The sequence below is a fragment of the Peromyscus californicus genome, unplaced genomic scaffold, assembly GCF_007827085.1.
Source record: "Peromyscus californicus insignis strain IS unplaced genomic scaffold, ASM782708v3 Scaffold_12__1_contigs__length_115047231, whole genome shotgun sequence".
Taxonomy (NCBI): Eukaryota; Metazoa; Chordata; class Mammalia; order Rodentia; family Cricetidae; genus Peromyscus; species Peromyscus californicus.
In genome coordinates this window covers 53,571,312-53,598,475 of record NW_026294413.1, presented here as the reverse complement: position 1 = coordinate 53,598,475, position 27,164 = coordinate 53,571,312, and the positions used below count along the sequence as shown (strand labels likewise).

Sequence of the window (27,164 nt, the reverse complement as noted above, 5' to 3'; positions counted from 1 at the left end):
AAACACGTAATTATAGATGACTCACAAACAATTAACTCTGCTGAGAGAAAATTAGCTCTTGCAAGTAACATATTTCTTTAAAACTTAATAATTCCCTTCAGTTTACTGCAGTTTCTCTTTCTTCTGCTACAGTCAAAGAGATGCGAAGCTTTCCCACAGGAGTATTTACATCTATTTTTCAATATCCATGTGTATATGAATATGCCTGGAAGGATATTAAGAATATTGGAAAAAGACAATGTATTCTTTTTTTGTTTGTGTGTTGGAGAAAGGGTCCTTCTACATAACCCTGGCTGTCCTGTAACTCACTATATACACAGGCTGGTTGTCAACTCACAGAGATTTGCCAACCTGTACCTCCCAAGGGCTGGGACTGAAAGCATGCACCACCGTGGCCCAGCACGAGGGTGGATTTTCTGAGGCCCTGAGTCGATTTGGTTTTGCTTTGTTCTGCTTCAGCTTATAGATCTACCCCAGGAAGTGATGTCGGAACGCAGTGATGTAAGAAAAGACAGGAGTATCACCAGGGAGCAAAGACTGACTTCCTCCTTCCTCCCTCGATTGCTCCCTTTGTAATGGTGTCTCACGCAGCCTAAGCAGCCCTCAATTGCTATGTAACTGAGGCTGACCTTGAACCCCTGATGCCCCTGCCTCCGCCTCCTGAGTGAGAGGCTTCTCAGAGCCACATGGATTTATGCAGTGCTGGGGATCAAACCTAGTGACGTGGGCATACATACTAAGCAAGCTACATCCCAGCCCAAACTTTCCAAGTATGGCATAAGATCTAGAACCCTACAGAAACACTTCACTATAATATCCTCCATATTTATGGTCCAACTAACAATGATACAATCACCTGTGTAAGTCTCAGTATCCAAAATTAGAAAGCTGGTAATTACTCTTTTTTCCATTTCCCTTTATGGAGCTGAGGGCCTCACATTCGCCAGGCAAATGCTCTACCCACCAACAGGCTACGACCTCAGCCCAAGCAGCAGCCTTAAAGTCCTATATTCAGTTAAATACTGTCTCTGGAGTTTACAGAGCTTTAAGGAGAACTATCTGTGATCCCAGCTGCTCAAGTGACCTGAGGCAGGAGGATCTTAAGTTCAAGCACCGCTTGGGCTACAGAGTAAGTTCAAAAACAGCCCAAGCAACTCAGCAGGACTCTGTCGGAAGACCCAGGTGAAGTGGTACATACCTGTAATTCCAAGCATTTGGGAGGCAGAGGCAGGAAGGTCAGGACTTTAGGGCCAGCCTTAATCATGATATATGGAAGCTAGCTTGGGCTACAGGAGATCCTTTCTCACCTCCACTTCCCCCAAACGGAACCCCCCCCCCAGAAAAAGGCTAAAAATGTCCTAGGATTGACCCCCCCACCCCCCACCCCCACAAAGAAGGAAAGGGAAAGGGGGGGGGTGACAGAGGCAGTGCACACCTGTAATCCCAGCTCTCAGCAAACTGAAGCAGGGGGATGACTTTGAATTCACCGGCAGCCTAGGCAACAGAGGGCGGTCCTGTGAAACAGAAGTAAAAAAGAGGAAAACTCTCCTGACTCCGTCCCTGGGTACTCACCGACTGAGCGTGGTCCAGAGCCGACACGCACCCAAGACAAGCTATCCTGGGCCTCCCCCCAAGTACAGCTAGGACACAGCACAGCTTGACCACACACAGCCTTACTCACCGGGACCAGGCACTCAATGGTCGTATTATTCCAGTCCCTCCCACCGAACCACTTTACAGTCCCTACTTCCTACTCCAGGCCCTGAGCCTCAAGCTATAGCATGCCAAAGCCCACCCAGGATGGGAGACTTCCACACAGCACAAGAGGGCCAGGAGCCTACTCCTTCACCCCAAGAAACTTCACACTGCTAAAAGGGGAAGGATGGAAGAACATTAAAAAAAAAAAAAAAAGTCAATGGTAACCCAGAAGCAGGGAACAAAAATCAGAACCAGTAGCCTGGGACTCACCACACAAACGTCTGCTGATCTCCCCTTGTGTGTGTCAGCACAGTAGAGAGGAGGTTATGAGGCTAGAGACCAGTGATCAGGGCCTGGGGCAGCCGGCATGGACTAGAACAGGAAGGCGTTTTTAGCCCCAAGCTGAGCCGGAATGAGTTTAATGATGGCCAAGCCCAGTGTTGGAGCCAGGAGGCGGGAGGGGAAAGCACACTTCAGAGCTCAGGGGCCACCAGAACTTCCAAAATTTCTTCAGGCAGGGGAGACATGGAAGGGGCCCAGGGGAGCAGTCAGCGCTTCCCGCCAAAGCCTGGGCAAAAGTTGCTCCTATTTCCATCACCTGTCCATCACCACTTCCCAGACACCCGATTGCAAAAGTGTGGCCTGTTGTTCATGACTGTTTGCCAGACCACAGTGTCCTACATGTGGCCTAAGTAAGGAACGTGGTGCTCACTCACATCTAACACTTCACCTGCTTAAGCAAAGGCTTCCCAGCTTGTTATTCAGGGTCAAATAAAAAGCAAGGCCAAGTAACTAAATCGTAAACGCTTTTTCTCACAAGCATCTCAATGACCTCCTCTTCCGGGGGTCACAGCCCACTCTTAGCTCCCCAACTATTTTGGATACTACATTTCTTTGTCTTTCAACAAGTCTGTTTAACTAGATTGTCATTCATTAAAGGCAAGGAGGGTGGTCTAGCATCCCTCTGTCAACATGAGTCTGGCATGGTGCTGGGTACACACAGGCTAGACGCAGAGAATTTCTGATCAAGGATGAGAAGTTTAACCTCCTGCTTTACCAATATCTACAAGGCCCCTACAGCCCAACACCCCTTTCTACAGACATTCTATGTCCCTAGATGTCCCCACAGATGCGTGAAGTCTGCTGTCAGGTCCATCTATTGTTCCTTCCTCTAAACCTTTCTCTTATCGTAAACACACACACACACACACACACACACACACACACACACACACACACACACCAGCACAAATGTGCAAGCACGTTTGTTTTGTCTTTTATTTTTCAGAATAAACCATGTAACTCTAGCAGGCCTGGGACTTCATGCAGCCCAGGCTAGCCTTGAACTCAAGGCAATCCTCCTGTCTCATCCTAAGTGCTGAGATTATGGGTAGGCAACGTCACATTGGGTACTTCTCTTACGTTAAATAAACTGAAAAGCTAGTTTATACTTATCAAACCTAAAACAGTCCCAGCCCAGCACACACCAGCTCTCAAAGAGAAGAAAAAAAAGGAGTTCAAGCCTGACTTCAGCTACATAGCAATTCCACGTTACATGAGATTGTCTCAATAAATAAAGACATAAAAAGCAAGGACAACAAAAACCTCTCTTAGCCTGAGAGTTCATTCATTCAAGAAATGGTCACTTTCTGTCCATGACCAAGAATAACGTGAGTCCCTGGGATGTACCTTCCCTCACACAACAGGGAAGGTAAGTCCCAGCCAAGAAACTCAGCAGTATGGCAAAGCCAAGGATAATGGGCAGCTCAAGGGTTACCTGGCCATACTGAGCCCACAGAGATCCCACACAGAATGTTAAACAGCCTGGAGACTCCTCGGAAGGGCTGAAGAAATGACTCTGAGCTGAGCTCCCAGGGCCTACTCCCAAGATCGTGTTGCTGAACTATGTATGCTACAAGGGGCTGCTACTCGGGCATCTGGTAGCTATGGCATTAAGACATCCCTGCCAGGGAACCATTTCAGCGAAACAGATGTCCTCGAGTCGATCCTAGAGGGAAAAACAGGCCCAGCCTCTTCCCACAAAACTGTTACATGTGTGCTGAGCACATCTAACTGGCAGAGTCTGAGTCACACGGGGAATTTTAGTAGCACAGGATCTCTGAGTAGAGTCTGGTTTTGTTTTCTTGTGCAACGCTGAGGCCCTAACCTAGCGCCTCGTGCATGTTAGCCTCCACCAGTGAACTACACTCCCAGGCCATGAATGTGCATTTTTTTTGAAGATTTTTATTTTATGTGTATTTTACATGTTTGCACAAACGTTTGTCTGTGTGCCACGCGTGTGTAGTGTGGTGTGCGGTGTGTACAGCGCGCAGTGCCCGCTGAGGCCAAATGAGGGCACCCGATCCTCTGGGACTGGAGTCGCAGATTGGCTGCGAGCCACCATGGACCTGCTGTGAATGGAGCCCAGGCCCTCTGAATGAACAGCTGGTGCTGTTAACCACTGCGGCCTCTCTCCAGCCCCAGGAACGTGTATTTTTGATCCTCTACCCTTAGGGAACAAGTTAATGTGTGCCCCACCCCTGACAGATAATGGAAAATGTAACAGAAGAGCAGCCTGATGTCAGAGGCCAGGAGGGCTCCCCTAAAGGAAAGCCCAGAACCCCAGAACATGTAAAAGTAAGCGGGGGGGGGGGGGGGGGGGGGAGGGAATAGAACAGTCTATGAAGCTGTGGCCATCCTCAGGGACTCAGTGAAGACAGAGCATCTAGAACCTGAAGTCCATGGTGGCTAGACACACAAAGGTCACACAGGGGAGAGGATTACAGGCTAGAAATGTGGGCCTTGAAGGACTCAAGGGAACATCTGGTTCGGCGGTGGTGGGAATCAAACTCAGAGTCTCCAGCATGCTACGCAAGTGTTCTGCCATTGAGCTGTTTTCTTTGTTTGCTTGTTTATTTGCAGTCTCACACTGTAGTCCAGGTTGGCTGGGAACTCACTATGTAGCCTTGGCTAGCCTCGAACTCCTGGCAACCCTCCTGCCTCAACCATCAAAGAGCTGGGGACACGAGCCTAAGCTACTAGGCCTGGCATTCACATGTTTTTAATACAGGTCCGCCTGCCTGGCTCCATCGTGGAGAGTGGGCAGGAGGCAGGCAGAAGAGGAGCATGAGATTAAACAATGGGCTACCATAGACGTCCAGGCGGAAACACACCCAGCTTGGCCTACAGGGCAAAAGGTCTATGTGTTGGCTTCGGACTTAACAGCAACCCAGGCTATTGTGCAGACCTCCGAATTCTGCAAGCAGACTCAGAAAAGAGACCACCCCGAAATTCAGGCTAAGACAAGTCGGCTCAGCCGTCCTGCTGCAACAGGTAGGCAATTTAAGAAATGTGCACTTCAGCTCTGCAGTAAAACACACCCCGAGGGCCTTTGGCGGCGCTGCTTGGTAGATGGCCAAGACTACCTGCCCCAGCACCCCTATCCCCAAGTCCCTCCAATCTTACAAGCCAGTTCAAGCCCATGTCCTCCTCAAAGGCTCTAGCTGGCCAGTCTCCACAGCTGAGACACCCTGGCATCCCATCATTAGCTGAGGGAAGTGTGTTTTTTTTAAGTGTATAATCTTCAACTGAAAACTTGCTGGAAGGGAAATTCTCAGCACCTCTAGGTAAACCGGAAATTCAGTTGGCCCAACAGTGTGAGTTTTCCTTGGGGCTCTGGCAATGTTCCAGGACACTAAAGCCTAAGGCTTGCCACCCCACTTATATGAAAACCAAAGGGGCAATAAAAAGGACCACATGGTCCTTTCCACCTCGCACCCAACCTTCCTGACTGGTGACTGCTTGCTGCACACCACCTGGACACCCTGTGCCCATGGGAGAGAGGGCTACGGAAGGTCGTAAGGAAAAATACTTATTTCCCAATTGGGGAAGAAGGCGGCAGAAAGAGCCAGAAATGACATTCACCAATCCTAAATCTTCTCCCACTTACCCAATCTCTTGCATAGCATACTCTCTGGCCAAGGTCATAACCAGCCAGCGAGTCATTGATTACTAAGATGTAAGGCTTTCTCCCACATCCTCTGGCTTCCTCACTGCATGACCACAAACCAGAGCATCTTGCTTCCTAAGATCCTAGGCACCAAACAGAAACAACCCAGTCTACTGCCCCTCGCTCTAGCCACTTGGACTCTCCTTCCTCACTTCCCTGCCTGGCTTTGCCTTCTAAGCCTCCCCCCCACCCCCCTACCCCTACCCCCCACCCCGCACTCCCCTGTTTGATCGTCAGGATTCTCTCCCTTTAGGATCCAGCCTGCCTTCCCCCTTTATCTGCTATTAGCTATTATTCTTTCCCGGGCTCTGGTCTCCAAGTAGAATGTCACACACAGATACACACACACACACACACACACACACACACACACACACACACACACCACCCACTTCACCCCTGCACCTTCCAGGCCCACTCCTCTGGACTCAGAAGCCTGATGAGGTGTGAGAAAGCTACATGTACGTGCTCACCGTACCCACAAGATGAGGAGGAATGAGGGGTCCTGCAGAATCATGTCACTACTCCATTCCGTCCTCCCCAGCACTGCCTCAGCCCAGCCAGACCCATCCTCACCTTCCTCTTTGTCTCAATGTCATGGCGCCTAGAACGACAGGCTTATATTTCAGGTTAACTGCCTTGGCTGTTTCTTAACAGTCCAGGAGGTTGGCAGGACCTTCACTGAGTACTTGCAATATAAAGTATATAAAGGAACATGCTTCTATGCTCTGGCATAACCGCACCCTCCCTAGGCATGGCAGAAAGTTGAGACTTCACCGTGGAAGCACTGGGTAAGGTCACGAGGGACAAGAGAATCAGCACAGTAGCATCTTCTGGAAGCTCCCTGTGTTAAAGGGGGCCAAGGAGACCGTGAAGACTCCGGTCCTCCCCCGACCCCCGACATTTACCCATCTCAGTCCTGACCAGAGCTCTGCAGGGACGCTGTCAAGTTCAAGCACAGATGGATTCCAGAGCAAAAGCAGGCAAGGTTCTGGTTCATCTCACACAAAGCTGCAGATCAGCACAGGCTATATGGGGTCACACAAAGCTGCAGATCAGCACAGGCTGTGGATGGGGTCATATGAGCAAAGCTGCAGATCAGCACAGGCTATGGATGGAGTCACACAAAGCTGCAGATCAGCACAGGCTATGGATGGAGTCACATGAGCAAAGCTGCAGATCAGCACAGGCTATGGACGGAGTCACATGAGCAAAGCTGCAGATCAGCACAGGCTATGGATGGGGTCACACAAAGCTGAAGATCAGCACAGGCTATGGATGGGGTCACACAAAGCTGCAGATCAGCACAGGCTATGGATGGAGTCACATGAGCAAAGCTGCAGATCAGCACAGGCTATGGATGGAGTCACATGAGCAAAGCTGCAGATCAGCACAGGCTATGGATGGAGTCACATGAGCAAAGCTGCAGATCAGCACAGGCTATGGACAGAGTCACATGAGCAAAGCTGCAGATCAGCACAGGCTATGGATGTAGTCACACAAAGCTGCAGATCAGCACATGCTGTCGACACACTGCCATCTCCAGGCAATATGGCACAAAAATGAGTTCCCTAACAGGGTAGCTATTTATGCATGTATTTCCACTGCCTCCTCGACCTCCCACAAACTGCTTGCCTATTAAAAAAGGATCAACATTCTAGCCAGACTTAAAAGCTTACTCTTCCGGCCAACACTAACCCTAGCTCCGGTTTAGGTAATTTTCAAACACAGAGACGAAAGAAATAGACGTTAAAACAGTTATAGGCGCTGGAGAGACAGCCCACTTGTTAAATGCTTGCCTTGCAAGCATAAGAACCTGAATTCAATACCTAGAACAAGGGGCCTGGAGAGATGGTTCAGCAGTTAAGAGCACTGGCTGCTCTTCCAGAGGACCTGGGTTCAGTTCCCAGCACCCACATGGCAGCTCCCAACTGTCTGTAACTCCAGTTCCAGGAGATCTGACACCGTCACACCAATGCACATAAAATAAATTAAAAACAAAAAAAACCTAGAACAAGTGTAAAAAGAGCCCAGGTGTGGGGACACGTGCTACAGAGGTGGGGACAGGTAGATCCCCAAGGCTCTCTGACCAACCAGGGTAGACTACTTGAGAGACCCCCTCCCCTCTAGGGGGGACGGGTGGAAAGAAAGGAAAGGTCAAAGGCTGGAAATGGCTCAGTGGTTAAGAGCTTTACAGAGGAACAGAATTCTGCTCCCAGGACCCACATTGAGTGGTTGAAAATTGCTCATCACTCCAGCTCCAGGGTGTCTAGCACCCTCTTCTGGCCTCCACGGGTACCTACACACCCATGTACACACACACATATACACATAATTAAAAATAAATAAAACCAGCCAGGCAGTAGTGGCACACACCTTTAATCCCAGCACTCGGGAGGCAAGTGGATATCCATGAGTTTGAGGCCAGCCTGGTCTACAAAAGGAGTCCCAGCGCAGCCAGAGCTGCTACACAGAGAAACCCTGTCTTGAAAAAGCAAACAAACAACAACAAAAAAAGAGTGGGTGATACCTAGATAACAATTCCAGGTTGTCCTCTGGCCTCCACACACATGTGCATGCAAACACATACACTGGTATACATATATACAACACACCAAAGAAATTAATTATAGAGGTACCATTCATCAAAAAGCCTAGAGACAACCCAAAGGCCCCCGAGAAGGTAGGTAGAAAACCTTCAGGAATTTCTCAGGACAGAACTGGATGTGAGTGAGTACACACAGAGAGCTTTCAACAGCATGTGTCCACTGAGTGCAATTTATAAGAGACCCCTTCTAGGAAGACCTGAAGAGCCTGTCTGAGTCTGGAACACTACACTGGAAACTTCTGGTGCCAAGAGCCCAACTAAGTTTTCATAGTAACGCCAAAGGAACAGGAGGAATTGGAGAAGAAATGTTGACATGTTGGTTTTGAAAAAAAATCTCTGACCTGGCCTTCCACTGGGCATCTACCCCGCTATTGTTAGAGTCCTCTCTTTTTAACAATGTAACAAATACATACAAACATTAATCAAAGTAGTACTTCACCAGACTGATCACATAATGTTCCTGGCTTTAACCCAGTTAATGTTCTCTCAGCAAAACTAGAATGAAATTCTAACCTTTTCCTGGGCTTTAAAAGTTACTGTGTTCAGCCAGGCAGTGGTGGCACTCACCTTTAATCCTAGCACTCAGAGAGGCAGAGGCAGGTGGATCTTTGAGTTCGAGGCCAGCCTGGTCTACATAGCAAGTTCCAGGACAGCCAGAGCTGCTTAGTGAGACCCTGTCTCAAAACAAAACAAAACAGGAGATTGGGGGCAGGGGGCGATAAGTAGGTTCAGGTAGGTCCCTCCGCTCCCCACATCTCAGAACAAAGTGCCCAGGGTGGCGGCCATCTGATGATCTCACCAAAAATAACATTTCACTTTCCCCTCATGGTAGGGGAAGTATAAGGAGCCCCAGCGGCTGTTTCTAGAATTCCTCAGCAGCCCACGGAAACTCTGAGTTTGCCATTAGCACACAACCCCCTCAATGTCCCGACTACGTGGGCATTGCTGGGGGAGGGGCCAGAGTGGCTGCCCGGAAGAGGGAGTGGACGGTAACAAGGTCACAGCCGCACACACAGAAGGCAGCTCACAGTCAGTGGTCAAGGTCTCTGTCATGGGTCTGCTGGATGTCAGAGGGTGTCAGGAGAGGGAGGTGCAGAAACAGGAACACGGGGACTTTGTTCCCGGGGCTGGACAGGCTGTCCCACGGGGCATTTTGGTCAGCTGCCCGGGGCCTGGGGGGAGTGGGGTGACTGTACTTTTTGCACCTTTCTGGGAAAGGGGATGGGAATAGTCATGGCTTGCTGCCCTGGAAACAACCCAGGGACCTGGTTATCCTGAGAACTTGCCCGGCCTGTCACATGGAAAGTGTCCCAACACTGGGGAAATAGCACAGGGAATACCCGAAGGCTAGAGATGTTCTTTAGACCAGGGATGGCAGAGCAGGGGACCAATCCACAGGGAACAGAGCCAGCCTCCCCAAAGGCCACTGAGGCTGCAACTAGCCCCCAAGCTTTGTACTTAGTTCTCTAAGAAAACAAGTGTTTGTACGGGCTGGCAAGGGAACCCTCTGACTTCCAGGAAAGGCCAGAGAAAGCATCCACAGTACAGGGCTCTCCTGACTGGCAGAACAGTTTGGGCTTCCAGTAAAACATACACACACACACACACACACACACACAGAGCTGGCTAGGTCAGCCACCCTCCCTAACAGGCCTCTATCCCTGGTGGAAGAACTGGCAGCCCCTCCTGCCCCACCCCAGCAAGACACGTGCACAAACCATAAGAGATAAAAAAGGGTCTTACCAGAGTGGATGGAGAGTGAGATCCAGGAACAAGTTAGCAGTCAACAAATATTTATTTTAGTTCGGTAACAAGGACTGAACCTATGGTTTGTGCATATGCCAGGCAAGCACTAACCACTACATTATGTTCCTAGCCCTCTTTTTATTTTTTAAGACACTGTCTCATTAAGTTGCCCAGCCTGACTGCAAACATAAGACCACCCTGCCTCTGCTCCGAAAGTGACTGGCATTACATGCCTGTGCCATCAGGCCCAGAAACAAATACTGGATAAGGGGTTAAGTACCACTTACTCAAGAGTCTCACAGAGACCAGGTCGTAGACTCCTGCCTCCACCTCCAAGGATGACAGGCATGTGGCTTCCCAAATGCTAGGCAAGCACACTATCACGGAGTACGTGCATCCTTCTGCATCTTAGCACGTTTCTTTATTTTTATGTCTATCTGTGGGTGGACCTAAGTACCATAGTGCACATGGGAGTCTGTCCTCTCCTTCCACCCTGTGCCTTCCAGGGATCTAGCTTGGGTTAGTTACCACATCCGGAGACAAGCATCTCTACCCATTCACCGGCCTTGCGTTTTATTTTTTTGACTGTCCGTATGACCAAACACTCTTAGGTTTGCAAACAGTTATGTTTTTGTTTGCCCATTGCTGAGGCCGGAGAACAGCTCAGGTTAGCTTTTTTCCTGCTTTCCCAGAGGACTGTGATTCCCAGCACCCATGTTGAGCAGCTCACAACACTCTGTAATTCCAGCTGAATGGGATCTGGCTCCCTCTGCTGGCTTCTACAAGCACATATCACACACACACACACACACACACACACACACACACACACACACACACACACACCCCACCTTGGTGTTTAAAGAATCTGTGCCCCTTATTCCAGAAAAGAAAAAAAGATTTCATTGTATATTAAACTTTGTCACATGTTCAAATGTTTCCCCAACTATTTCCTTTTTAATTTTGCTCAACTGGAATTGGCAACATAATATTCTATCTTCTTTATGTATTTATTTTCATGTATACGTGTGTGTGTGTGTGTGTGTGTGTGTGTGTGTGTGTGTGTGTGCGCTTGTATGTGTTCATGTGCACCATGTGCATGCAGCAGCCCATGGGGGGTATTGTATCCGCTGGAACTGAGGTTGCAAGCAGTTCTGAGCTACCCTGGGAGTGCTGGGAATCAAACCCAGGTCCTCTGCAAGAGCAGCCTGTGCTTTAAACCACTAAGCCATCTTTCCAGCTCCTGATGACAGACACAGTTATCACAGGTCAAAACCCAATTTCTCTTCAAGTGTCTGCTTTTACTAGCACGATTAGAGAAACTTTCCCCAAGCCAGGCATGGTGGGACACACATGTAGCCTCAGCGCTTGGGAGCAGAAACCGGGAAGATCATCACAAAGTCTACACAGCAAGTTTCTGGCCAACCAGGGCTACAGAAAGACTGATTCAAGAAAAGATACAAACAACAACAACAACAGCTTCCTACTATGTAATTGCAGCCAAAATGAATTTCTTGCATTTAAAAACTTCAATCTTGAATTCACCCAGAATTTAGTTTGGCCTAAGAGAATCTATTTTATTCCTTAATAAATAGCTAGTTACCTCAATATTCCTAAAGCACAATTTACCTCCTTTCTAAAGTTCAATGTGGGGTTCAGCATCCGAGAATCAGGGTCTTTGGGACCAAACTTAACATCATCAGGCCTGATGTCAAGTGCAATTTACCCACTAAGCCATCTCATCAGCCCCCTCAATTTTTTTTCCCTTTTCTTGAGACAAGGACTCTATGTATCTCTGGCTGTCCTAGAACTCACTATGTAAGCCAGTTGGCCTCAAACTCAACGGAGATCCACCTGCCTATGGGACCAAAGGCATGCACTGCCACAGTCTTTTTTTTTTTAAGTTTTAGTTTGAGATATGAGATAGGATCTTGCTTGCTTATTAAGGCCCTAGATTGAACCCACCCCCCTCCCAGTTCCACCCCAAACAGACCAATCACAACCCACCAAAGACAGCAACCTAAGGCTACAAGAGCAAGGATTGTTAAAATGAAGGTAATACCTGTAATAACATATATACAAAGGTTAAGAGTTAGGAGGCCCAGCAAGATGGCTCGTGGGTAACAGTGCTGGGGCACAAAGCTGGCGACCGGGCTTCAATCCCTGTTGCCCACATAAATGGGCAAACGGTCAATGATCTCTCATCTCCACATATGTGGCATGGCAAATGTGCCCCCCCCCCCCCCCCCCGCCGCATACATATATAAAATAATGCTAAATAAAAAGACGACTTAAGAGTGCTCTGAGCCACACAGACCTCTCCCTGAATCCTAACTCTACATCATCAGCTTCAAAGATCTAAGTCAAGACTCAAGCCAACAGGACTTAGTTACCTGGTAGAGAAAAGCAAAGGTTGTAACAGGATATCTCTGGATAGCTGAGAAAAGTGAGGTAGGGAATATTACATATAATACCTGCTATCCAGAAACCACCCCATAAATGTTAATTAGAGACAGAATGAAGTGGACGAGAGAAACGAAGAAGGCCTGGAGGTACAGCTCAGAGCTAGAGCACTCAGGTGGTCCCTCAGCCCCACCCTGCACTTCCTACAGGGACACTCACACTCAGTGTCCTTTGTAGCCATTGGTACTGCAGAGCATCTGGTCCAGAATGCCATGCCTTCAGACCCGAGGGACTCTCTGCTGCCGCACCAGGGAGCCCGGGGGCCTAGGGTTGGGCTCTCAGCCAGAGCATCCAGGCTGGCACTCTGCCTCAGAGCTGAACAGAAGTATCCTCTTTTTCATAGTTCCATGAGCCAGATTTTACAAAGGCTGTCTCCTTGCATTCTAAGCGGAATGGTACCCCCAAATCACCTCTATCTGAAACCTCAGAATGGGATCTGAGTAGGAAATGGGGCCTGCGTTGCTGAAGTCAGGTCACGATCTCAAGAGGAAACCATCGTGTTATCTGGATGGGTCCTAAATCCAGTGACTCTTGTCTTTGTCAGAGAAAGGAGAGGAGATGGGGGCAGACAAACACATGCAGAATTTGGAGAGGTTGTATGAGGGCTGAAACAGAGGCTGGGGTAATGCAGCCACAAGCCCGGAAGTACCAAAGGCCCCCAACCCCACCCCGCCATCACCACTACCCCCAGCCTCCCAGCCCTGACCCCGCCAAAGCTAGAAAAGGAAGGAAGGATTCTTCCAAGAACTGTTGGAGTAGAGTCTCACCCACACTTGATATCAGACTTCTGGCCCCTGGAATTTTGAGAGAATAACACTGTTGTTGTTTGAAACTACCGAATCTATGGCAACTTGTCAGAAAAACTAAAACTAGGTAAATACTTTGGTGCTGGAATCAAAGCTGGATCACTTTAGTAGTGTTCAAGGATGACTCCTGTAACCCTGGCTTTATTTGTGGGCAGAACCTGTAAATGACACAGCACTCCTGTGCTTGGGCTGCAGCTGGTGGTTGACACATAGGAAGCAAGAGTGGTGGACGGACTCACCAGCACACAAGAAGTTAGGAGAATCAGGAGTTCAAGGTCATCCTCAGCCACATAATGAGTTCAAAGCCAGTCTGGGCTACAGGAGAGAGACCCTGCCCCAAAAGTAAAAAGGGAGAGAAAGACCGGGGCATGTACCTTCATCAGCGGAGTGCTTGCCTAAGATTAAAATAAACAAACAAAAAAACGTGGCTTCAATCCCAACAACAATGGAGGTGGAGGCAGGAGGATCAAAAACTCAAGGTTTGAGGCCAGCCTATGACATGTGAGAACCTGTCTAAAAACAAAAACAAAAACCAAGAGAGAAGAAAATGGGGGGTGGGGGGGGGGGAGTTTCTAGGAACTGAAAGTGGTCCCCGCCTAGCAGCCAGAGGAGGGGAGGAATCCATCCTACATCTACAAGGAGCTGACTCCTTCCCAACCTTGCCAGCCACCCTTCCGGAAAAGAACTAGGGTCGGCTCCTCGATTTTAGCTTTGTAGAACCCTCAGCAAAGGAGCGAGTCGATCGGTTGCCTAGCCTGGCCAACAGAGGTGGGCAATCACAAAACAGGTTGTTCTGTGTTGCTGCACTGCCGTGCTTGTCTGTTTTCACAGACAACACCACACACGTGTCGTGGCAAGTTCTGGTCACAGGTGGCCGGCCCAAGCTGCAGCGGGGCTCTGAGCTCCTCCCTGTTCTAGAACTTCCATTGGCCCACCCTACGGACAATGCGAAGCACAGGACCACCAGAGCAGAGCGGGTGGGGAGCGTGACACAGGCTGATGTCCACAGGTCCTCACCCACGTGTCCATTCTGCCCTTTAAACGCCAGGACACAGTACGTTCTGAGTTAAAAGAATTCTGAAGCTACGACGTTAATGAACAAGACTGTTGCTTAGGACAGATGCCAAGCTAGGCAAGTGTCACGCACCTACAAGCCCAGCACTGGGGACACGGAGGCAGGAAGATCTCTGAGCCTGAGACCAGCCCGGGTTAAAGAGAGACCCCCATCTCGGGATGAGAACTTAGGGGAACGGGAGGTTCGAGCTGGAACAGAGACAGAGCGGGAGAGCAAGGAAAGAGATACCATGATAAATGAAGACATCATGGGAATAGGGAGAAACAGGGTGCTAGGGAAGTTTCCGGGAATCCACAAGGATGACCCCACCATTGACTACTGGCAATAGTCGAGAGGGTGCCTGAGCTGACCTACTCTGGTGATCAGATGGCTGAATACCCTAACTGTCATCATAGAACCCTCACCCTGAGGGAAGCAGATGCAGAGATCCAAGGCCGGGTCCCAGGTGGAGCTCCAGGAGTCCAATCGATGAGAGAGAGGAGGGATTCCATGAGCAAGAGATACTGAGACCATGATTGGAAAAAGTTCAGAGACAACTAGCCAAACTAGTGGAAACACATGAACTGTGGACCAATAGCTGAGGAACCCCCATGGGACTGGACTAGGCCCTCTGGATAGGTGAGACAGTTGTTTAGCTTGAACTGTTTAGGGGGCCCCCAGGCAGTGGGATCGGGACCTGTCCCTGGTGCATGAGCGGGCTTTTTGGAGCCCAGTACCTATGCTGGGACACTTTGCACAGCCTTGGTGCAGGAAGGAGGGGCTTGGACCTGCCTCAGCTGAATGTACCAGGCTCTGCTGACTCCCCATGGGAGACCTTGCCTTGGAGGAGGTGGGAATGGGGGGTGGGTTGGGGAGGAAGACTGGGGGTTGGCTGGGAGAAGGGAGGACAGGGGAATCTGTGGTTGGTATGTAAAATGAATAGAAAATCTCTTAATAATAATAATAATAATAGAAGAGAGAGACCCCCATCTCAAAAGACAGGTGTGGACTGGTGGGATGGTACAGCAGGTAGGATCACTGGCCCCAGGCCTGATGACCTGAGTTGCACCTTCAGAACCCGGAAGGGAAGGCGAGAACCAGTTCCAGCAAGTTGTTCTCTGACCTCTGCACAGGTGTGCGCATGAGCACACGCAATCAATGCAAAAAGGAACAATTTAAACAGATGTGGCAGCTGCTTACCATCTTCACTGCTGAGCCTACCCACTTTGCGGAGTTCCAACTCAAAAGTATATATAGTTTTTCCTTTTCCTTTTCCTACCTCTTCTTTGGATACCAGTCAAAACCTAAGCAAACTTGGCCTGAAAACCCAGGCTGTTCTTTTCTGAAGACCCTCCCCACGGCTGTTGGAAAATCTCTACAGCTGCAAGGTCCAAAGGCCTGAGCTTCTTCCTCTTCTCCTTCCAGCAAGTGTCTGCTTTGTAGCTCAACTGTCCTGTTTTCCTCTCAAACGCTAATAAAGTGGTCCTTGAGCTGTAAAAGGAGGGAAGGAAAGATGGGAGGGAGGGGAAGAGAGAGAGAGACAGACAGACAGACAGATATAAGTGGCAGAAAGAGGGGGGCAGTGGTGTGAGGGCGGAGTGGGGCTGTCAGAAGGGACGATGTCAGAGGCATCCACTATATCCTGACGCCACTGTAGGCACAAACGTCCGTGCTCGCCGGGGACACTGGCCTCTACCCTCTGGATTCTGTCATCGAGAAGGTCAGCAAAGTCAAATCTACAGTCCACACAGAAGTATGTGTTTAGGTCAGTGTCGAAGAGGAACACAGTCAGCAGAGAACCCACAACCCGACATTCTGACAAGGGTTGAGTTTTCCACTGTTGAAGAAGGGAGGTATAAGTAATGGGAAAGACTTAAAAAAATAAAGTGAATTTATGGTGGTAGGCTGAAACAAGAGGTATCAGTACAGACATGGTTTAAAATACAAACAGGGGGGTTGGGATGTAGCTCAGCTAGCATGCATGACGCCTTGGGTTAAAGCCTAGGGCAGATCCCTATGGGTTAGTATCATCATACACTTCCCGCTTTGTGTGCTGAAAGGGCCTAGAAACAGAGGTAAGCCCAGCAGTGATTAAAGGCATGCCTGCCAAGTAGACCTCAGTCTCTCTACCAGGCAGAAGTGGTTAATTCTAGGGCTAAAGAGGGAAGTGTCAAGATGAACGAGGACTGTCTTGTGACATTAAAAAGGTGATTGCTGGGGGTGGGAGTGTGGAGAAGGGGGCTTATCCAAAGAGCAGAGATGACAAGGAAGCTCTTAAAACGGCCATTGGTGGGGCAGGGACAGACGCAGCTCCTCCTCGGGAAGGCATTTGCCTCACATATGTGCGGCCCTTGGTTCAATTGACAATACCACAAAAGGCAGGAGGGAATGGGGAGAGTGAGTCATAAATAATGACCATGAGATCCTAACCAGAGAATAAGGCTAGCACAAGAGAAGGGTCACTTCCTCCTTCCAGCAGAATCTCAACTAACAAATGCAGCAGGAAAGAGGCAAACAGAAGCATTAGGCAAACACCGTGATCACTCCGCGAACAAGAGCCACAGACGGATGCTCCAGGGTGACGGTACCAGGAGAAACAGGACTGTAAGGTCTCAGAGCACTGCCTGTGCTGGCAAAGGGGAAGACAGTAACTTCTAGGTGAGCTGCAGCACACACCAGTTTAACCAAGGTATCAGTAAACGTCATAGGCACGGGCCTCTTCCCGCTCCCTGCCAGTCTGAATTCTGCAACAAGGGACACCAGTGTGTGTCCCGGGCCTCGGCCTGAGATGACCACAGAGCAGAAGGTGCTTTTCCTGGGATGAGCTGACCTGGCTCCACGCCACCTCTCCTCTGTCCTCCCTAGGTGGTAAAGGAGATCCTAGGTCCATGATGGTCCCTACACTGGAACCCTGAGTCATGAAAACTCACTGGAGGGTAAACAGGATCACTCAGCAAGTAAAAACATCAGCCTGCAAGCCTAACATCCTGAGTTCAATTCCAGAACCCCCATAGAAAAATCCGGACAGCACGGTGAGTGTGTGATGGCATGCGTCTGTAATCCTAGCATTGCTGCGGTAAGATGGGAGACAGAGACAGAGGAATCTTCCAGAAGCTTGCAGGACAGCTAGCCTGGAGTATGCAGCATGGGCAGAAACAAAAAGAGACCCTGCCTGCAGTGGTGGAAAGAAAGAACAGCCCTGAAGCTGTCCCCGGACCCACACACACACACACATACACACACACACACACACACACACACTTCTTATTATGAACCTCTAAAAAGCAACATCAAGTCGGGCGGTGGTGGCGCACGCCTTTAATCCCAGCACTCGGGAGGCGGATCTCTGTGAGTTCAAGGCCAGCCTGGGCTACCAAGTGAGTTCCAGGAAAGGCGCAAAGCTACACAGAGAAACCCTGTCTCGAAAAAACCAAAAAAAAAAAAAAAAAAAAAAAGTAACATCAGCATTCTTGGACAATGTTCTTGCTCAAAATGCATGAGTACAATCTAGAAAAGATCAGGAAACCTATGTCAGAGACTGGAGGGGACACTAAGGAGAAATATCAACTCACTGTGACGGGGGGGGGGGGGGGGGGGGGGCACATCAGACTCTGAACACAGAAAAAGGACATTAGTGTAGGCACTGTGACATATTAAAAAGGCTTACGGTTTATAATGCCATGTCAATATTTGATTTCCTGGTCTTGGTAAATAAAGCCCCAGGGAAGGAAATCTATTCCTGCAACTGTTTAGTACATCTGAAGTCAATATTAAAAGTTTAAAAAAATAACAGCTGGGTATGGTGGCTCACCTGTAACACCAGCATTCAGGAGGATCACTGTAAGTTCAAGGCCATCTGGGCTACATATGAGTTCCAGGCACGAGGTCCTGCCTCCGAAGGAAAAGGAAAGAAAAGACCTGTAACTCTATCTTCAGGGGATCTGACACCCTTCTCTGGCCTCCACCTGCACCTCCACAAAGCACACGCATAAATTGAAAAAAATGAAAAAAGAAATCTTCAAAATAAGTAAATAAAATGAAGTGTAATGGGAAACGACACCCAACCAGCCCATTATGTTGTGGTGTGCAAACATCTGTAACTCCAGTTCCAGGGGAATCCTACGCCCTCTTCTGGCCTCTGTGAGCACTGCATGCAAGTGGTACACAGACATACATGAAGGAAAAACCTTCATACACATAAAATTTTTGAGTCAGGGTTTTTCTGTGTAACAGTCCTGGCTGTCCTAGAACTCGCTTTATAGAACAGGCTGGCCTCGAACTCACAGAGATCCACCTGCCTCTGCCTCCCAAGTGCTGTGATTGAAGGCGTGCGCCACCACCACCTGGCTAAAATTAAATTTTTTAAAGTATGAAAATGAATAACCTACATAAGTTACAAAAGTAAAAATAAAGAATTACAAATTTAAATTAGGTGTTACCTAAAAGACATAGGATTCTAAATACAGTTTGCAAATGTCATTTTTTAATGAATGCTAACTAAATTTTAGGCTGTATCTAACCTTTTGCATAGGCTGTAGTTATCCATTTGCGTAGGAAATCCACTTCACAAAACTTATCCTATGATGACATGCTTAGGAAGTGCCACTTGTGTGCAGAGTTATACCTTGCAGTCCCACATGTAATGGAAAAATGAGGAAAATTCGGGAAGGTTAAGGCAGATGTACGGACCACTACTCAGCTGTAACAGAGAATGTAAACACATGCGACCGAATGGCGGGGTGTTAATAACAGCCGCTAGGAAACTGGTAAGCAATGTCTGAAACGCTGCCCAAGAACCTTCATTTTAAAAAGGCAGAGCGGGGGAACAGGATGATGAGTGCTTTCATTTTTGACTGTAGTGAAAATTATTTCACGGAGAAAACAAAGAGGACTGGAAACGCACCTCACTGGCAGAACACTGCGGAGTGTACACAGGGCCCTGGGTTCTGTCCCCGGCACCACAAACCAAGGAAAACAAGGGATCACAGGTGACGCCTTCTCTCTGGCACCTGGATTATCTCCTCCTACTTCCTCTCTCTCTGCCCGGAAGTCCCGCCTATACCTCCTACCTCGCTAATGGCCCGGCAGCTTTTTATCACATCAATCACAGAACTACACCTCCACACAGTGCACAAATATGCAACATGTAGGTGTGATTTTTGTATACAATCTCCAAGTCTAATCAGGGTTTAGTTGTAGTTGGAGGCAGTGTCAGCCTAGCATAATGGGAGCAGGTGGACCTAAATGAGCACAAATAGATTTAAAAAAAAAATATTATTATTATTCCATTGATTTGTGTGCTTGTGTACACACAAGCACAAGCCAGAGGACGGCTTTTGGGAGTTGGTCCTCTCCTTGCACCACGTGGGTCCTGGGGCTCCAACTCTGATGTTGAGCGGACAGTGAGCACATTTATCCACTCAGCCATTCCACAGAGTTACACCTTCAAGTTCCTAGGAGAAAATGAATTCCTAAAACCTTGTATTGGACTGGTAGGATGACTCATAAGTCCTGTGGTCTCTATTTATGCACAAAGGCATATGTGCCCACGGACACACACAGGCACACCAAGTCAATAAATCACGTAATTTAAAAACAAAACAACAAACAAAAAAATACCTGCGGTTCAAGGGATGAACCCAGGACTTTGTACATGCTAGGCAAGTGCTCTACCACTGGACAACACTCCCACCTCCCTCTTTTTCCTTATGAAATAAGTAATAATAAAAGCAGCCAGGCGGTGGTGGCACACACACCTTTAATCCCAGCACTCAGGAGGCAGAGGCAGGCGGATCTCTATGAGTTTGAGGCCAGCCTGGTCTACAGAGTGAGTTCCAGGACAGCCAGGACTATTACACAGAGAAACCCTGTCTTGAAAAACCCCAATAATAATAATAATAATAATAATAATAATACCACTCCACTCAGAGCTATACTGACTACATACTCTCACCCCCTTAATTCACAACTTTCAATGGATGTTTTTGTAATGATATAGAACTCCCTGAGAGTTCTAGGGCTCAACCATAATAAATTTAGGAGCATCACTTTATTCCACCAAACTCTAGGCCCTCCTGGGGCTGTTCTGGCAGAAAGTTAGAAGGCTTATGAAACTCTGGTTGCCATGGCTAGGCCTGGGGCTCCCCTGGTAGGTGAGTTCCATACCTGCCAGGCCTTCTGGCCTGATATAAACTGGAAGGCCCAGTAGGGGGCTCTGCTTCCCCATGTGGGCTGGGCCCAACCAAGGGCCCCTTCTGGAGACTCCAAGGCAGTCGGGGTTTGGAGTTCTTGGGATGGACAAGCATGAGGCCCTGGCTGGCAACAGTCCCAAGTTAGCAGACTCTGGACTTCTTATCTCCTGGCATTCTGACAGCCGCCAGCATGGAGGTCAGGGAAGGCCCACTGTAGACTCTAAGGGAGTGGGGGGGTGACAGCATGACCCTTTTCTCCTTCCCTGCTTGCTGTCTTTGAACCCTCTCTTTCCTCCAGAGTCTACAAAAGAAAGAAGTACGGGGCTTCCCCAGACCAACTACTAAGGCAGAAGCAGAAACCCCCTCCCTTGGTGCATCCCATATGCTGAGCAATAACTGACCCCCTTCCCAGTGTTCCAAGGAAAACATGAGATTATCGGTCAATTCACCATATTTAAAGGGCGGGGAGCAGGACACTTCTTTGGTATTCCCCAGTAAGGCTCTGCCACTCGCAAGCACTGTGACTCTGGGGATACCAATTAACCTGAATCCAGTGTCTTTAAAAGTCACCCCAGATAACAGGTCAGCCTGTGGTTCTGCAAAATGGTAGGGTGTTACTTTCTTCAGGCATTAAATGGAATAGAGAGAATAGAACTGGTAGAGTTGTGTGTGTGTGTGTGGGGGGGGGGTACATGCAATATATTCCACCCCAGGAGGGATTAGCTTGGGGTGCAGGAAAGAGGAAGGGGGTAGAAAAATCTTTGAAACCAGGACCCATCCTGTGACCAACAAGCATCCTACACACACAAGGGCGCTGTGGGGGGTTGGGGTGGAGTTCTTCCTGGCCATCACTAACCCTGAGGAGGAACAGACTCATGGCAGAAAAACACCCATTTTTCCCTAAGATTGCCCAATGGATCTGTGAGCTATTCCCTGGCAGGCCACAGAAAAGCAGTCTCCCCAGGAGGACAAGGGACACTTTATATCCTGCTAAGGAGGAGACAATTCACCTTATGTCTGGGTTCCAACCATCCTTACAACCTAGCCTACTTGAGCTGCTGAGACTCTAAACCCACAAAATGGTGGCGCTACCAAGGCGCCAGCCACATTCCAGACATGACCACAGCGTCCCACCAGGCAGTGAGAACAGACTCACTGTTGGACAGAGAACCACCCAGCTCCAAAGACCCGAGTACTCTGCCACTGTGTCTGTCCCACCTCTAACAGAGTGCTCCCTCCTCTAAACTGCTCCAACCAGCAAGGAGACCTCTGGGGTTGCCACTTAATTCTTCCCTCCCCGTGCCTTCACCTGAAAGGCAGAGCAGGTGGCCGGTGAAGGGTGCAACCCCAAACACTGTCCAAGGGACCTGGGCTTTCGGCATCAACACGGGTCTGCTACAGAGCTCTGGATCCCCGGGAGCCTGTAACTCTCCTCCTCTTGTCTAAATGAAAGACCAGTTCCTCCCTCAGTCCTCGAGTGAGTTGGTTGCTTAGCCAATTTCTGGGTTCTTTTATCCCCGTATTTGGTGAACAACCAAAAGACAGATACAGCAGCAAGAAGTGTTCCGGCATGGTCCTTCTGGAAGAACCCATATCCTGGGTCAGTTCAGTGCCTCTGGTCACACCAATAAAAGTCACACGAAGAGGACCCATCGGCTGACTGGCACCACTGGCAAAGAGCTCGACTGAGTCACCAACAGAAAAGGGACCTTTAATTCTAGTTGTTGAAAGTTGTGACTCTGGCCATTCCCCTGGCTGCTTGGCCAAGGAGGCATGTTGGAACCGCTCAGTGTTTAAGGGTTGTTTTAATAGGTAAGGATTATGGAATTGTACATATTTCAGATCAACAATTCAGGCTGGCCTCAGTACTAACCTGAACCCTCCCCAAGGTCGCAGATCATGTTAAGAACAGGCACTGAACAGAGGTCAGGGTGGCTGGCTACTCTGGGGCCAGTTTCCACCATCCCCTAAAATCAACAACCCCAGTCACTGTATCCCAGTGACCAGGGGCTAGCTGGGTAAAAAGGACTAATGCCACAACTTCAAATCCAGAGGATGCTTCAGGAAGAAGTGTTCTGCCAAAGTTGCTCCTGCCCTACCCTTCCATTTAGGTCACAGGAAAGCACCCTGCCCCTCACCAAACCAAACTTGAACACACAGGCCACATAACTATTTGGACAGTCCGATCAGTCTGGAATCTGGGCCCGGGGAGACACAAGATTCTTAAAGCTGAACCCACAACCGAGAGGGGCACTTTTTCCGGTGTGATCTCACTTCAGGATCACAAGGTGAATCTGAATGGCTATTTGGGCCATAGTCCTAAAACTCCAAGAGGGAGCTGCGGGTAACCAGACCACCTAATTTGGTCAGTCCCAACCTAAAAGAGTCCAAGAGTCATTCCTGCCGTTAGCCAAGTGGGAAATCAGCTCGGTGCGTCCCTAGCGGTTCTCCATTCCGGCCCAACCTAATCAGAAGGATTGGGCATCACTCTTCAGCCGGAGGGTGGCCTGGCAGGGGGCAGGGAGGAGGACACACAGGTTCCTGGAATGTAAGGTCCAGGCACCGGAGCCACAGGCGAGCAGCCGCCACCGCAGAGCATCCGATCTGCTCATCTACTCCGCTTCCTCTGCGCTCTGTGTCCCCGGGCTCTTAGAAAACCCATCTCAGCCTTTCCGCGCAGCTATCGACCTCTCCGGCGCCCTTCTCTAGCTCAACACATCCCAGGCCCTCTAGCCGAAGGGACAGCTCTGTGACCTCCTTCCCCTCGCCACCGTGGCACGGCGATCAGGTGCCAGCAGGACCGGGCTCAGGGAGTGCGCGGCCTCCTGAAAGGATCCCGGTCCTCGGTGTGCCTGTGTCCCCAACCCCCACCCGGTGTCCCCCAGCCAGGAGGTGCGCCGGTTCCCATCCTGCGTGCGCCCGCTCAGTCCTCACCTGCAGTCCTCCAGCCGGCAGTCGGACCCGCGCAGCCTCACTATCCAGGCCCCGGAGCAGCCGGCGACACAGCTACTGAGTGGGTGCGTCCCCGCCGACAGCCACGCGCCCCCTCTCTGCGTCCGGCCCCCGCCGCGTGCGCATGCCCGGCCATATACCCCGCGCGTCACCGCAGGGCCCGCCCCCGCCTGCCGCCCCGCCCCGCTCCCCAGGGCATGCCACGTGGGGCGGCCAGGGAGCAGCGTCCAGTTACCCCAGCCAACCTGGTCCTCTAACGCTATGCATCCCGGGCTCGCATCCTACCTCTCACGGCCTCATCCACCCTTCCTCTCGAATTCCATCCTTGACTCTAAGCGGCACCGCAGGCTCCTCTATTCTCTGGAAACCTTCCATCTGTCCTTCTGTGCCCTTTGTGGGAAGCTCTCACAGCCTGGCCTCCATCCTGAAGTAGAGTGCCCCTCTCTTGGTAGATATTTGTGTTTTAACACTGCTGATGAATCTAAGAGGCGTCTCTCTGTTTTTCCCCAATTCTAAAATGTTCTCTAAGCAGGATGGAGCAACCCATAGCCCGTGTTTCCTTTGCATGTCTCAGCCAACCAAAAGAACCAAAATGTCTTGTCACGATCCAAATAAAAGATTATATTCACATTTCAGATTTTTTCAGATTTTCGCACCACTTTCTCGCAGTAATCAGATTCCTAAGGAGCCAGACAAGCCTTAGGTTTTGTTTGAGGAATGTCTCGGGAGGGAGTCTCTTCCGCTGTAGGAAAGGCCTATTGTGTTGGGTGTCGAGCCTCGGATATGCAAATTTCTTGAGAAAAATAAACCACCCACTAAACTCTTATTGTTCTATTCAGCGGGATGTTCTTAGGATTGTTTCCTCTATGGCTTAACCAGCTGTCACCTGGAGCAGTACTTTCAATGGCACAGGAGCCAGTGAGTACCCATGCTTCTGTCCTGGCACAGGGAAAGTGCCCAGCTGCCTGGAGTAGCTCTAGATTTGTGCGATAGAGACCGCATCCAAGTGTTGGGGAAAGTTCCCTCGAGAGGGAAGTCATGGGAAAGGAACCCAACGTTCCTAGAACAGGTGGCAGCAAGGACCCAGTGCTCAGTGGCAGCTTGCTCTTCAGGGCTGCCTAGAGAAAAAGGGGGTAAACACTAAAGTGGGTGGTGGTGGATGCGGGGTAACCGCCAGTCCTGGTGGTGCAGACCTATCATCTCAGCTACTCTGGAGGCGGGAGGATCTCAAGTTCAAGACCAGCTGGGGCAATTACGTGAGACTTTCTCAAAATAAAAGGGGACTGGGTACATGTTGGTCCAGTGCATGCTGAAGCCTGCATGAAACCATGGGTTTGAGGCCAGCAAAACCAGGTCTGGAAATGTACTCTTCTAATTCAGCACTTGAGAAGTGGAGTCAGAAGATCACAAGTTTAAAGTCACCTTTTGGTCTCATAATGAGTTTGAGGCCATGCCTGAGCTACCTCTGTCTGTAAACTGATTGTGTCTTGCCTAGCATATACAAAAGATAAAAGTACAGAGGCCAGTCAGATTCCTCTGGTCACTCCGTGATTTTCTAAAATTCAGTTATCTCCACTCTGTAATTTCAGTGCTCCAGTGGGTAAGGGGGTGGGGGGAGCTGTGATAGCCCTCTCATTTACTTTCTGAGTGATTTTGAGGTAATGATAGCTCTTGCAGAATTTCCTCCAGAGCCCCTTCAACTCTGTAATAACACTGAATATTTGTCTTGGTTAAACTTACAGAGTTTTTCAGACATTATGTCATCCACATGGGACTTCAAAGTGCAATGGGCTGTCAGGAAAGGTCAGTCTCCCATCAGGCCTTTCCTCGAAGGAGTATATAAAAAGAATGAGAAGCCCACCTGGAGATAGGGTATCAAATACTTCCAATACGTAGATCTCTGAATAGGAGGGAGCCCCTAAGTACATATCCCACAGGACTGCAGGTAAGGTGTCAGTACCACAGCTTGCGTCAAGCGGCTGTCAAAGACTGCGCAGAGTCCTCGGTGGGGAGCTGGCCACCATGTATGTAATGCCAGCCCTCAGTCGGTCGGTGAAGTAAGAGAGTCAAGGGGTCAAGGTCAGTTCAGCTCCACAGTGAGAGGCCAACCTGGGTTACAAGAGACCCTGTCTCCAAACAAACAACAAACAAACAAGCAAATACAAAGTACTAGGGGGAAAGAGAGGAGTGAGGGACACCCCATCTCGGGGCCTATCTGTGTGGCATTGTCACTTGTTTGTAGAACTGTCAAAGTCCACAGGGGCAACTGGAGGAGTTGATAAGCTATCTCAAGCTGATAAACTATACACAAGAGAAATACAATTAATCATTAACATAGCTTAAAATCAAAAGGTCCTAAGTCTCTGTATCCGCCCCCACAGACATTTCTTCAGGAGGCATATCCTGATTAGATGACATACCCTGACTAGGTAGGTCCTACCTTGTCCATGACAGTGATGTTCACCACACATAGTAACAGTTTGGAGCCTGGGTGCTATGTCACGACCCATGTCCCTGCCCCCCCTTACTGTATTGTCCCCTTTTCCTCTCATCCCTTCTTCTTAGTTTCCTGAGTGTTCTGAAGTATATTTGATCTGTTCTTTCAGACTTTTCAGAAACCTGTATTTTTAAAAAAGCTATATACTTGGTGTCTCACAACCCTCTGTAACTCCAGTTCTGGGGGATCTGATCCCCTCTTCTGGTCTCCACAGGCACTGCACACACATGGTGCACTTCCAGGCATGAAGGCAAATCACTCATACATGTAAAACTAAAAATAAATAAATCCATCATAATATAGTGCCACAACTCCAGTATAAATAATATACCAAGCAAAAATTCCATAAAATAAGGTCTAAGAGTGTAGTTCCTTTGGTAGAACATTTGCCTAGCATGCTTAAGGCTTTGGGTTCAATTTACAGGACCACAAAACAAAGGGCCAGGCATGATGGTCTAGATCTTTAATCCCAGCACTCAGGAGGCAAGAGCAGTCAGATCTCTGTGACTTCAAGGCCAGTGACAAACCCACTAAATATGATTTTGTGACCATTTATTGGCTTGTGATCTACAAAATTAATATGACTTATGGAACGTGGATTTTTCCCTTGAGAGCATTTCATTTCTAATACGAGCTTTTTATTAATACATGTATCTATTTATTTATTGTATGTACATGTTTGTATGTACTTGGGCACCATGACATGTGCATGGAGGTCAAAGGACAACTTGCACGGAGTTGGTTCTCGCCTTCCTCCATGTGGGTCTCGGGGATTGAACTCTGGTTGTTAGGCATGGAAGCAGGTGCCTTTACCCACTGAGCCATCTTGCTGAGACCCAAGTATTTTATTTCTACCCCTAACCTTAGACCTTAACCTGCCTTGATAAGAGATTCCATTGGGCACCTGAACCCCGTAATAGAGCAGTTTGCACATAAAAGGTTCTCTTTAAATATTTGTCGGCCTGGCTAGCAGCTCCCTGGAAATTGGATGTTGGGCAATATTTAAGGGAAACTGACATGGTCATGGCCCTGCCAATATATGCAGATTTCCTGTAGGAGAGGTGAGGGAAACAGCCCTGCAGGAGAAGCCAAAGAAATGAGACACCCAGGGGGTCGGGCTGAAGACTCAGAAAGCCAGTC

General features: G+C 49.1%; 1 protein-coding gene across 2 annotated transcripts in view; it reads right to left on the bottom strand.

Annotated features, from left to right (window-relative positions):
- Window positions 1–23,639, bottom strand: part of LOC128107205 (metal cation symporter ZIP14) — a 48,819-nt gene extending 25,180 nt beyond the window's left edge. The window contains exons 1-2 of one of the 2 annotated variants that reach the window (XM_052732825.1): window positions 23,510–23,637; window positions 1,436–1,514 (exon numbers count right to left, since the gene is read on the bottom strand). The gene's annotated coding sequence lies outside the window, so the exon portion shown is untranslated. Of the gene's footprint in view, window positions 1–1,435; window positions 1,515–23,509 lie in introns of both variants that reach the window. The other variant, XM_052732826.1, reaches the window with a different exon arrangement.
- Window positions 23,640–27,164: the final 3,525 nt, after the last annotated feature.